This window comes from Molossus molossus, unplaced genomic scaffold (genome assembly GCF_014108415.1).
Source record: "Molossus molossus isolate mMolMol1 unplaced genomic scaffold, mMolMol1.p scaffold_m16_p_16, whole genome shotgun sequence".
Taxonomy (NCBI): Eukaryota; Metazoa; Chordata; class Mammalia; order Chiroptera; family Molossidae; genus Molossus; species Molossus molossus.
Window position 1 is genome coordinate 11,761,264 of NW_023425351.1, and position 13,319 is coordinate 11,774,582.

Sequence of the window (13,319 nt, forward strand, 5' to 3'; positions counted from 1 at the left end):
AAAGGAAAACAATCCACGGATCGTGAGGTCCAGTGCCTCACAAGTAGGAGAGCACTCTTCTGAGGGATTTTGGGCAAGAACAAGTCTTATAGAGGTTAGAAGAGGCAATCTAGAAGAGGGTAGAATTGGCTCAGAGACTAAGGGTTTTATTTTAAGACTAGCAGGTCATGTTTTCTAGGGTGAGCTAGCTAAAGCTGAATTGAAGAATTGTTATTCATGCAGGTTAGGTTTCTTAACGGGTGTTTTTCCCATTCGCGCAGGCTGTTGGGTTTATATTTGTGATGGGTTGGACCACTGGAGTGATCTCCAATTTGTGGGCTCTGGCATACAAATTAACTCTATTGACATAAAATTTATCATTTTAAAATGTACAGTTAAGTAGCACCTAGTACAGTCACAATGTTGTACAACCATCACTACTATCTAGTTCCTGTAAAAAAAAGACAATGAGAAGAGTCACTTTAAGATAGAGCTGAGGCTGCTATCCCAGAGGAGCTGCCTTTCACTTCTTATGCCCTAAACCTTTGGAATGTTAAAGTAGCCTTTGGACTAGGCCTAAAGCAACCTTATTCCCTAAAGAACTGTTTGCAAAGTCAACAGGAAAGAAGATATGATTACAAGACTGATGACTACCATATTGAAAATTGAAAACATTGTTTAAAATTAGCATTCCATATTAGCTTAGCTTCACCAATAAAAGTGCCTTCCTTCTATTGATGTAATTATTCCCCACCACATTCTCATAAATAACCCTGCCTTTGTCTCTTAACCAGATTACTATTTGGATTTCTGCCTGAATCATGATTCCAAATTAGCTATTCCTTTTTATCTCAAATGCTTGTTGCCTCTCACTTTGAAAGGCCTTTTATTTTTGGGTTAACATTCCAGACAGATTTTCAAAAAATTTCATCACCTCGAAAACCCTGTACCTTTAAGCAATAACTCCTGCCCCCACAAATCTGCTTTCTATTTCTATGAACTTGAATATTTTGATCATTTCATATAAATGGAATTATACAATATGTGACCTTTTGTGTCTTTTTTCAATGAACATAATGCTTTCAAAGTTTATGTGTTATAGTATGTCAATATTTCATTCCATTTTATGGCTGAATAATATTGCATTGTATGGATATACCACAATTTCTTTATATGTTCATCAATTGATGGCATGTGGATTGTTTCCATTTACCTTTCACTCTTCCACATTTTCTCTCTTGTGAATAATACTGCTATGATGGTGGTGGAATAGGTGGATGTTATACTCATCTCCTCCCAGGACCGAAATGGAATCACAACTAAAATATAGGACATTTAACCTGAATAACCAACTAAAGGCTAACTGAAGAGAAGTCTCATATCCAAGGATTTACAGAAGAAGCCACATCGAAACTGGTAGGAGAGATATCACAGCTACATAGGTTCCCCCTGAGAAGTGTGGGGTCTCAACCTCAAGATGGGCTTCTCAGCCCAGAGCATCAGAGCTGGCAAGAGGAGCCCACATAACATCTGGGTGTAAAAATCAGCAGGGACTCTGTCAGCCAGGGAGAGACGAGGTCTACCAAAGACACAGGCACCCTCCTAAATGGTCAATGCACAAAGTCTGATTCGCTGCCACTCACCTTGGGCTCTAGTGGATGGAGGGCAAAGCAGACTACAGTTGTGTAAGGAGAGACTGGGGTTTGTGGCTCTGGGGAGAGAGCTGAGGGGACAGTCTCCAGGATCCCTGAGCTACATTCTTCTGCCACACTACAGACACCATCTTTCTTGGGTAGGGCACTCCCCTCAATATGGCATCAGCCTGGGGGAATGCAATAGCCCCACACTCTGGACTCCAAATAGTCCCACCTGTGGAGCTTGCACCCTACTGAGGGTGTCAGTGACTGAGTTGTGTGGCTTTGGGGTGGGGTCCATTCCTCCCACTATCCAGTGAACCTGACTGGTGCCTCCCCATCACAGGAGACCAGCTAGCCCCATGCTACAGGCCCCCAGCAGCCCCACTCTCCCAACTCCTGTTGTCTCCAGTCCACTGAGTTCTGGGTAGAATTGGGGACACACTGAGTTGTTTGGCTCGGAAGACAGGGCCACTCCCTCCACCTTCTTCCAAGCCAGACCTCCCCTTTCCCCTCACAGGAGAGCCACTAGCTCCACCCTCCTGACTCCTAGTGGTACTACCCTGCTCATAGAGCTCTGGGAAGAACCTGGGATAAACTGAGCTGTGTGGTTCTAAGATGTGGGACATTTTCCCTCACACACTGAACAAGTGCAGAGCCCTCCCGGCACATGGCCAAATCTTGATTTGTTTGGGCCTGATAAACTCTACTGGCCTCACCCTGTGGGTGGCAGCTAGAGTTGATATTCCCTGGGACATTTGCCAAGTGTCCTCAGACCCGCCACTGGCACTGAGTTTAAAAACTGTATTGATCTGGTGAACACCACTTGTCCCTACATGGTGACTCACTGAGGACCTACCTTATACAACTCAAGTACCATCAGAGACTCTTTCAGTGTCTAAGCCTAAAAGGCACCTAGCAGGTGGAGGCAAATCTCGGGGTGACTTGGGACTTTTGCTGACCTGTTCCTAGAACTGTTGCTGGTAAAAGCCAGCCTTGGTGCACAGCGTGATCTTTCCTGTGTACACCAGGACCAGGAGAGGCAGCCAAAAACTGTGGATCACTTTGTAGCGCCAAACAGAATACCCAGGGACACTCACAGGCAGTGTCTGACATTGGCCTGCACCAGAGTCCATCCCAGGAGGCTCAGAACCAACACACCTAGAAGCTACCTTCAGACAACATCAGAGCAGGATCCAATTAGCCTTACGAGATGCATATCTAAAGGGAGATCTCAGCAGGCACCAGACCCTACTGAGGAAAATTCTGCTTCTAGTGGTCAGCACCTGCACAGCAGTTGTGGTTCAGGTTGATCATCATGATCAGCCAGCCTGAGGTTCGACCCAATGTATGAAAAGGCCAGTGGTAATCAAGATTCAATTACAGCCTGGCTGGTATGCCTCAGTGGCTGAGCATCGACCCATGCATTGAGAGGTCACCAGTTCAATTCCCAGTCAGGGCACACATGCCCAGGTTGTGGGCCAAATCTCCAGTGGGGGACATGCAGGAGGTGGCCAATCATGTTCTCTCTCATGGATGTTTCTATCTCTTGCTCTTCATTCCTCTCTCTCTAAAAAGCAATAAAGAAAAAAATTTTTTTTTTAATTTGGAAAAACTGTGGTGAGCTGTGAAGGCCATGAACCCTCTGAAGACCAGTATGTACTAATAGGTTCCTGTGGCTTGGAGTATAACTTAGATTACACAGAAATTGGCCTGGAGAAATTGAGAGAGTCTGGAAAATTATAAAAATAATTCTGGTAGCATCAGTGGACTGATTACCATCATGGTGTTTCTTGCTATTGCCTTTGGAGTTTATAGGCTGTGCCTTAGTGGTGGTCAAGATTCTCCTCCACCATATTCTGAGTATCCTCAATATTCTCACCATTATTAGGGATTCACCAGCTCAACAGGACCCCCTCTCTCAGGCTTTAAGCCAGGATTCACAGTAGTGCATGGTGCAACGTCTGGTTTTGGCAGTGCTTTTACAGGACAAGGATACGAAAATTCAGGACCAGGTTTCTGGACTGGCTTGGGAACTGGAGGAATATTAGAATATTTGTTTGAGAGCAATGGAGCAGCAACACCCTTTTCAGACTCATGGTACCACCCATCTTATCCTTCATATTATAGCAAAGGGACTAGTTGTGCTTACTCTCCGCTTCTTGGAGGTTTAGGCAGCTATTCCAGAACAGCATCAGGGTATGGTGGTACCAGAAGATAATAAGAAAGTAAAAAGTTGAAGTCAACATTGGATGCAAAATTTCTGATTTTTCATTACTTTCTCTTTTAAAAAAAGTACTACCAGCTAACAACTGGGGAAAGGGAATAGTAAAAAAAAAACAACCTGTGGTGGTTTGTTTTGTATAGCTTTTTGTATTTCATCATTTAATGAAACTAAGACTTGATAATATGACTAAATACTTATGTATGTAGAAAATTGTGTTAGTCTAACATGCAGATATTTATTATAATTTTTGAAAGTGATGATTACTGTAGAATGCTGAAAATGTATTATTTAATTTCTAAAACCTGTCATATCATGAAAAGCATTAAGAATGAAGGCTAATTTCAATGTGGTTTCTGTTCCTGAGCCATAACTTCATAGAAACAATAATGTATTTGGTATTTAGTATTTAGTGTTTGCTGTTCTTCAGACATTTAAACCAAACTTGGAACTACTAATTATACTAACCTGTGGGTTTTGAATACTTTGAGCTCAGGAGCTTTGAATCCTTTGGTGGTTCTGGTTCTGGTGAATATTACCATTTTTAGGCAAAGGTAGAAAAAAATAAGTATCTAGAAGGTTGTTGTGCATGACTGCATGCTAATAAAAATTCTTGAAATATCCTTATTCATTTCTTTAGAGGTAAAATTCAAATGCTTCAATAAAGGTCTTCAATAGCAAAAGCATGCAATTCTCTGGAATCTCAAATATTGTTGTAGCAGTCTATTTCAGTCTTACATTAAATTGACAGGAAAAAAAAGAAAAAAAATTATAACTAAAAATACGCCATAACTTGGTGAAAAGACACACAAATCCAGGAAGTGCAGACTCCCAGACAAGATAAACCCAAAGAAGCCCACCCCAAAAGACATCATATTTAAAATGCAAAGTTTAAAGATGAGAGAATCTTAAAAGCAGCAAGATGAAGTTAGTTACCTACATGGGAGCTCCCATAAGACTGTAAGCTCAACAGAAACATTTCAGCCAGAAGGGATTGGTTTGAAATATTCAAATTCATGAAAAACCAGGACCTAGAAGCAAGATTACTTTAAGCAACAAGGCTATCATTTAAAAATGAAGGCAACATGCCCAGCTGGTGTGGTTCAGTGGTTGATTGTTGACCTGTGAACCAAGAGGTCACCAGTTCGATTCCCAGTCAGGGCACATGCCCAGGTTGTGGGCCTGATCCTCAGTGGGGGGCATGCAGGAGGCATTGATTGGCCACCTCCTGCATACCCTCACTGGGGATTTGTCCCACAACCTGGGCACGTGCCCTGACCGAGAATCAAATCGGCAACCTCTTCGTGCATGCATAGGTCATCACTCAACCACTGAGCCACACTGGTCAGGCTCAATGTGGATATTTTTCTATTTATCTTCAGACAGAGTAGGAGGGAGGTAGAGAGAGGGAGAGAGAGAGAAACATCCATGGGAGAGAGACAGATGAATTGGTTGCTTCCTACATGACCCTGACCAGGGCTGAGGACAAACCACAACCAAGGTACGGGCCCCTGACCAGAATTGAACCTACAACTCTGGTCCACAGGTCGCCACTCTAACCACTGAGCAAAACTGGTCAGAGCTGTAAAGCAAATCTTAATGGACGTCAAGGGAGAGATTGACAGTAATACAGTCATATTAGGGGATTTTAATACCCCAATGACATCAGTGGATAGAGCTCCCAGATAGAAAACAACAATCTGAAATGACACATTAGACCAAATGGATTTAATTGATATCCTTAGAGCATTTACTCAAAGCAGCAGAATATACGTTCTTTTTAAGGGCACAGGGAACAAGTTCTAGAATAGACCACATGTTAGTACACAGAATGTCTCAGTGAATTTAAGAAGATTGAATTCATATCAAGCAAGTTCTCTGGCCTTAATGGTAAGAAACTAGAAACCAATCACATGAAGAAAAGTTAATAACACACAAAGATATGGAGGATAAATAACATGTTACTAAACAATAAATGTGTTAACAATAAGATGAAGGAAGAAAGGATCAGGAGGAGGGTGTCTTGGGGGAATAAAAGGAGAAACATCTGCAACAAAAATAAATTAATTTTTTTAAAAGATGAAGGAGAAATCAAAAGATACCATGAAACAAATTTAAATGAGAGACAACAACCCATAATCTATGGGACACAGTGAAAGCATACCTAAGACATAAATTATAGCATTATGGACCTATCTTGAGAAACAAGACAAAGCTCAAATAAACAATCCAACGTTACACTTGAAGGAACATGTAGAATAACAGCAAACTAAGCCCAAAGTGAGTAATAGAACAGAAATAATAAAGATCAGAGCAGAAATAAATGAGAGTAAAAAAAAAAAAAATCAATGAAACCAAGAGCTGGTTTTAAAAGATAAACAAGATTAACAAACCTTTAACCACACTCATCAAGAAAATAGAGTACCCAAATAAATAAAATCAGAAATGAAAGAGAAGTAACAACTAACCTCAAAGAAATATGAAGGATTGTAAAATGATATTATGAACAACCATATGCTAACAAATTGGACAATCTGGAAGAAACTGTACCTAGAACATTCAGTCTTCCATAAATGAATCAGGAAGAATCAGAGACTCTGAATATACAAATTACAACTAATGAAATTGAAGCAGTAATAAAAAATTTTTAAAAACTCCCAACAAACAAAAGTCCTGGCTTCACAGATGAATTTTACCAAATATTCAAAGAAGAGCTAATACCTATCGTCAAACTATTCCAAAAAATTCAAGAGGGAAGACTTCAGAGCTTATATTACAAGGTCAGCATTATCCTAGTTCCAAAACCAGGCTAAGACAGTGCAAAGAAAGAAACTTATAAGCCAATATCCCTGATAAACATAAATGCTAAAACCCTCAACATATATTAGTGACCTGGATCTAGCAATACGTTGCAAAGATCATACACCATTTTCAAGTGGGATTTATTCCAGAGATGCTAAATTGGTATAATATCTGCAAATTAATAAATATGATATACCACATAAACTAAATAAAGGATAAAAACCTCATAATTATGTCAAATGGAAAAAAGGCATCTGATAAAAACCATAACCCACTTATGATAAAAAAAACTCTCAGCAAAGTGGGAATAGAGGGAATATACCTTGATGTAATAAAGGCCATATATGACAAATCCACAGTCAACATCATACTCGGACAAAAATTACAAGCATTCCCCTTAGTCAACATAGTACTGGAAGTTCTAGTCACAGCAGTCAGACAAGAAGAAATAAAAGACATCGAAATTTGAAAGGAAGAAGTAACACTGTCATTATTTGCAGATGACATGTTACTATATATAGACAGCCCTAAATATTCTACTAAAAAACTACTAGAACTGATAAATTAATTTACTAAAGCAGCTGGATACAAAATAAATACCCAAAACTCAGTTGCATTTTTATACACCGTAAGAAATTATTAGAAACGGAAGCTAAGAAAACAATCCCATTCACAGTTGCTTCAAAGAGAATAAAATACCTAGGAATAAATTTAATAAAGGATGTAAAATACCTGTATTCATAAAATTATAAGACACTGAAGAAAAATAAATTGAAGAACCCACAAATAAGTTGTAGGATATATTGTGTTCATGTATAGGAAGAATTAACATCATTACAATGTTCATACTATGCAAAGCAATCTATAGATTGCAATTCCTATCAAGATACCAATGAGATATTTTGCAAAACTAGAACTAATATTCCAAAAATGTACATGGAACTCCCACCCCCTAAAAAAGACCCAGAAGAGCCACAGCAATTGTTTTTATTTTTTAATTAATTTTTGTTACAGTTGTTTCTCCTTTTTCCCCCACTGATACCCTCCTCCACGCCCTCCCCACCCTGTCCCCACATTTGTTGTCCATGTCCATTGTTCATGCATACATGCATATAAGTTCTGTGGTTTACCTCTCCCCCAACCCCCTCATCTGTGGATTGTCAGTCTGTACCCCACTTCCACGTCTCTGGGACTACATTCCACGTCGCCATTCGTCAGACTGTTATGTTCATTATATTCCCCAAATAAGTGAGATCATGTGATATGTGCCTTTCTCCACTTGCCTAGTTTTGCTTAGGATAATACTCTTCATATCATCTCAAAGGATAAGAGATCTTTCTTTCTTACAGCTGCATAGTACTCCATTGTCTACAATGACAGCTTTTTAAAAAATCTGTCTACTACAGCTTTTTTATCCATTTTTCTACTACTGATGGACATTTGGGCTGTTTCCAGATCTTAGCTGTTAGAAATAGTGCTGCTACAAACATGGAGTGCATATATTCTTTCTGATTGGTGTTTCAGGCCTCTTAGGATATATTCCTAGAAGTTGGATCACTGGGTCAAATGGAAGTTCAAGTTTTAAATTTTTGAGGTAACACCGTATGGTTTTCCATAGTGGCTGCACCAGTCTGCATTCCCACCAGCAGTGTACTAGAGTCCCCTTTTCTCCACACCCTCGCCAACACTTGTTTGATGATTTGTTGATGGCGGCCATTCTGAAAAGTATGAGGTGATACCCCATTGTTGTTTTAATTTGCATCTCTCTGATGATTAGTGATGTTGAGCATTTCTTCCTATAGGTCTCTTGGCCATTTGTATGTCCTGTTTGGAGAGGTGTCTATTTAGTTCCTCTGCCCATTTTTTTTTTATTGGATTCTTTGTCTTCCTTTTGTTGAGTTGTATAAGCACTCTATATATTGGAAATTAACCCCTTATTTGATATATCATTGGCAATGATGCTCTTCCACACACTGGGTTGCCTTTCCATTTTGATGGTTGTATCTTTTGCTGTGCACAAGCTTTTGAGTTTGATGTAGTCCCATGTGCTCATTTTCTCCTTTGTTTCTGTTCCCTTAGGTGATGTGTCAGTAAAAATTCTGCTGCTTATGATGTCTGAGGTTTTGTTGCCTACAGTCTCTTCTAGGATTTTTATGGATTCATGAGTCACATTTAAGTCTTTTATCCATTTTGAGTTTATTCTTGTGTATGGTGTGAGTTGATGGTCTAGTTTCATTTTTTTGTATGTAGCTGTCCAATTTTCCCAACAGCATTTATTAAAGAGGCTGTCGTTACTCCACTGTATGCTCTTGCCACCTTTGTCAAATATTAATTGAGCATATTGCCTTGGGTCCATTTCTGGGTTCTCTGTTCATTTCCACTGGTCTATATGCCTGTTCTTGTGCCAGTACCAGGCTGTTTTGATTATAGCAGCTTTGTAGTATAACCTGAAATCTGGTAATGTGGTCCCTCCTACTTTGTTCTTCTTTTTCAAGATTGCTGTGGCTATTCGAGGTCTTTCTTGGTTCCATCTGAACTTTTGAAGTATTTGTTCTAGTTCTGTGAAGTATGTCTTTGGTATGTTGATGGGGATTGCATTGAATCTATAGATTGCTTTGAGTAGTATGGACATTTTAATGATGTTAATTCTTTCAATCCATGAACAGGGTATGTGCTTCCACTTTTTTATATCTTCCTCTATTTCTTTTTTCAATGACCTGTAGTTTTCTGCGAATAGGTCCTTTATTTCTTTAGTTAAGTTTATTCATAGGTATCTTAATTTTTTTGCTGTGATGGTAAATGGGATTATTTTTTTAGTTTCTTTTTCTGTGAGTTCATCATTGGTGTATAAGAATGCCATCGATTTCTTGACGTTAATTTTGTATCCTGCTACTTTGCCAAATTCATTTATTAAGTCTAGTAAATTTTTGATGGAGTGTTTGGAGTTTTCTATGTATAGTATCATGTCATCTGCAAATAATGACAATTTCACTTCCTCCTTTCCAGTTTGGATCCCTTTTATTTTTTCTTCCTATCTGATTGCTGTAACTAAGACTTCCAGTACCATGTTAAATAAGAGTGGAGAAAAAGTGGGCATCCTTGTCTTGTTCCTATTCTTAAGGGAAATGCTTTTAATTTTTGCCCATTGAGTATGATGTTGGCTGTAGGTCTTTCATATAGGCCTTTATTATGTCGAGATATGATCCCTCTATTCTCAGATTGCTAAGCATTTTTATCAGAAATGGGTGCTGGATTTTGTCAAATGCTTTTTTCAGCATCTATTGATATGATTGTATGATTTTTTTTTTTTTTAATCCTCACCCAAGGATATTTTTCCATTTTTTGTACAGATAGAGTGGGAGGGAGAGAGAGGAAGGGAGAGAGAGAGAAACATCGACGTGAAGGGACACATCGAGTGGCTGCCACCCGCACAACCAACCAGGGCCGGGGACAAACTGCAACCGAAGTACGTGCCCTTAGCGGGAACCGAACCCGGGTCTCTCTGGACCGCAGGCCGACGCTCTAACCGCTGAGACAAACTGGCCAGGGCTGATTGTATGATTTTTATCTTTCATTTTGTTTACGTGGTGTATCACATTTATTGATTTGCAAATATTGTATCAGCCTTGCATCCCTGGGATGAATCCCGCTTGGTCGTGGTGAATAATTTTCTTGATGTATTCCTGGGTTCGATTTGCTAGTATTTTGTTCAGAATTTTGGCATCTATGTTCATTGGGAATATTGGCCTGTAGTTTTCTTTCTTTGTAGTATCTTTTTCTGGTTTGGAATTAGAATTATTCTGGCCTCATAAAACGAGTTTGGAAGTCTTCCTTCTTCTTGAATTTTTTGAAATAGTTTGAGGAGAATGGGTATTAGTTCTTCTTTGAATGTCCAGTAAAATTCCCCCATCAAGCTGTCTGGGACTGGGCTTTTGTTTGCAGGTAGTGTCTTGATTACATCTTCAATTTCTTTTGTTGTTATTGGTCTGTTCAAGTTTTCTATCTCTTCTTGGTTCAGTTTTGAGAGACTGTGTGTTTCTAGGAATTTGTCCATTTCACTTAGATTGTCGAATTTGTTGCCGTATAATTGTTCATAATATTTATTAACAATCCTTTGTATTTCTGTGGTGTCAGTTATTATTTTTCCTCTCATTTCTGATTTTATGTATTTGGGTTCTCTCTCTTTGTTTCTTGGTAAGTCTAGCTAAGGGTCCATCAATCTTGTTTATCTTTTCAAAGAACCAGCTCTTTATTTCATTTGAATTATTTTTTTTTTGGTCACCATGTCATTTATTTCTGCTCTGATCTTTACTATTTCCTTCCTTCTACTTGCTCTGGGGTTTTCTTTTTGTTTGCTTTCTAGTTTTTTAAGTTGTGAGGTTAGATAGTCTAAAAATATGGAATATTTCATGAATTTGCATGTCATCCTTATGCAGCAGCCATGCTAATCTTCTCTGTATCGTTCCAATTTTAGTATATGTGCTGCCAAAGCAAGCACAGCCATTTTGAAAAAGAAAAAAGTTGGAGGAATCATGCTACCTGATATCAAACCATACTACAAACCATAGTAATCAAAACAGCATAGTTCTGGTATAAAAACAGACATATAAATCAATGGAAGAGAATAGAGAACCTAGAAATAAACCTATGCCTTTATAGTCAATGAATATTTGACAAAGGAGACAAAACCGTACAATGGGGCAAAGATAGTCTTTTCAATAAATGGTGTTGGAAATATTGGATAGATGTATGTAAGAAATATGAGAAAATTAGAGCACCTTGATATACAAGAATATACAAGTATAAACTCAAAGTAAGTAAGAATTAAATATATATCACAAACCCCTAAAAATCCTGTAACAAAACATAGGCAGTAACATCTCATTTCTCATAGCAATATTTTTTCTGCTATATCTCCTCAGGCATGGGAAACAAAAGAAAAATAAACCAATGGAACTACATTGAACTGAAAAGGTTTTGCACAGCAAAGGAAACCATCAACAAAATGAAAAGACAAACCACTGAATATGAGAGAATATTTGCCATTGATACATCTGAAAAGGGGTTAATTTCCAAAATATATAAAGAACTCATACAACTCAACAAAAGGAAGACAAACAATCCAATGAAAGAAATGGGCAAAGGACTAAATAAACACCTCTAAAGAGGTTATACAGATGGTTAATAGACATATGAAAAAAATACTCAACATAGCTATTCATCAGAGAAATGCAAATTAAAACTACAATGAGATAATCACCTCACACCTGTCAGAATGCCTATGTCAGTAAGTCAACAAATAACTAGTGGTGGCGATGATGTGGGGAAAAGGAAATGCTTGTGCAGTGTTGGTGGGAATACAGACTGGTTAGGCTACTATAGAAAGCAGAATTGGGTAACCTCAAAAAATTGAAAATAGAATTGCCTTATAAACCAATGATTCCATTCTGGAAATATATCCTAAGAATCTCGAAATACCAATCAGAAAGCACATATGCACCTCTATGTTCATAGCAGTGTTATTTACAATAGCTAAGATCTGGAAACAACCCAAGTGCCCATCAGTGGATGACTGGATAATAAAGCTGTGGTACAGTTACACAATGGAATATTATGCAACTGTAAAAATTAAGGATCTCTTATCCTTTGAGATAGCATGAATTGTTCTGGATATTATTATTCTAAGCAAAATAAGCCAGTCAAGAAATACAAACACCACATGATATCACTTATATGTGGGAATCTAATGAACAAAATAAACTGACAAATAGGTGCAGAGACATGGAAGCATACAACAGACTGACACATTCACAGGAAAGTGGGGTCAGGAAGAGATTAACCAAAAAACTTATATGCATAGCCCATGAACACAGACAATAGTGCAGTGAAGGCCTGGGGTATGAAAGGAGCAGGGAGGAGGGGGAGAAGGGGAGAATAATGGAGACATCTGTAACACCCTCAAAAATAAAAATAAATAAATAAAAAACATGTAATGACAAGTGTTGGCAACAATGTGGAGGTGCCTGGCAAATTACACAGCAGTGAATGTGAGGGGTTGAGTATTCACTGAAAGAACTGTGATGGGGGCTAACCAGAATATCTGGGGAAAGAGGTGCAGTCTTCCCCAACTTGAGCAAAGAGGAGGTGCCTCTTCCCCCACCTGTGAAACAGCTCTGGGCTTGAAATCGGCACCCTAGAGACAGAGCCTGGTGGCACTGGCAATTCAGATGCCCTGCCCAGAAAAAGCCAGCTGTGCTGAAAGACTAAAGAGCCAAGTAAGGGCTCAATGCACTGAGCCACACCAGCTGGGCTTTTTTTTTTCCCTTAAAGATCTTAATTTTTTTCTTTATTGATGTTAGAGAGAGAAAGAGGATGGCAGAGATAGAAACATCGATGAAAGAGAATATCAATTGGCCACCTCCTGCATTCCCCTCACTGGGTATTGGGCCCACAACCTGTGCATGTGCCCTGTCCAGGAATCAAACCGGCAACCTCTTGGTTCATGGGACGATGCTCCACTACTGAGACACACCAGACTGGCAGAAAAAACATATTAAAAACCAAGAAGAAAGTTTAAGGAAGTTTTGGGATAACACAAAATGTAGTAACATTCATATCATAGGGGTTACCAGAAGGAGAAGAATCAGAGAAAGGAATAGAGAACATGTTTGATGAAATAT

At 38.9% G+C, this 13,319-nt stretch overlaps 1 non-coding gene and 1 pseudogene across 1 annotated transcript; one reads left to right on the forward strand and one right to left on the reverse strand.

Annotated features, from left to right (window-relative positions):
• The first annotated feature begins 3,218 nt into the window (after positions 1-3,218).
• LOC118631860 lies at positions 3,219-3,834 on the forward strand (annotated as a pseudogene).
• A 7,196-nt stretch (positions 3,835-11,030) lies between these two features.
• On the reverse strand, positions 11,031-11,137 carry LOC118631949. Its single transcript, XR_004959934.1, has one exon. It is a non-coding gene; the product is annotated as a U6 spliceosomal RNA (small nuclear RNA).
• Positions 11,138-13,319: the final 2,182 nt, after the last annotated feature.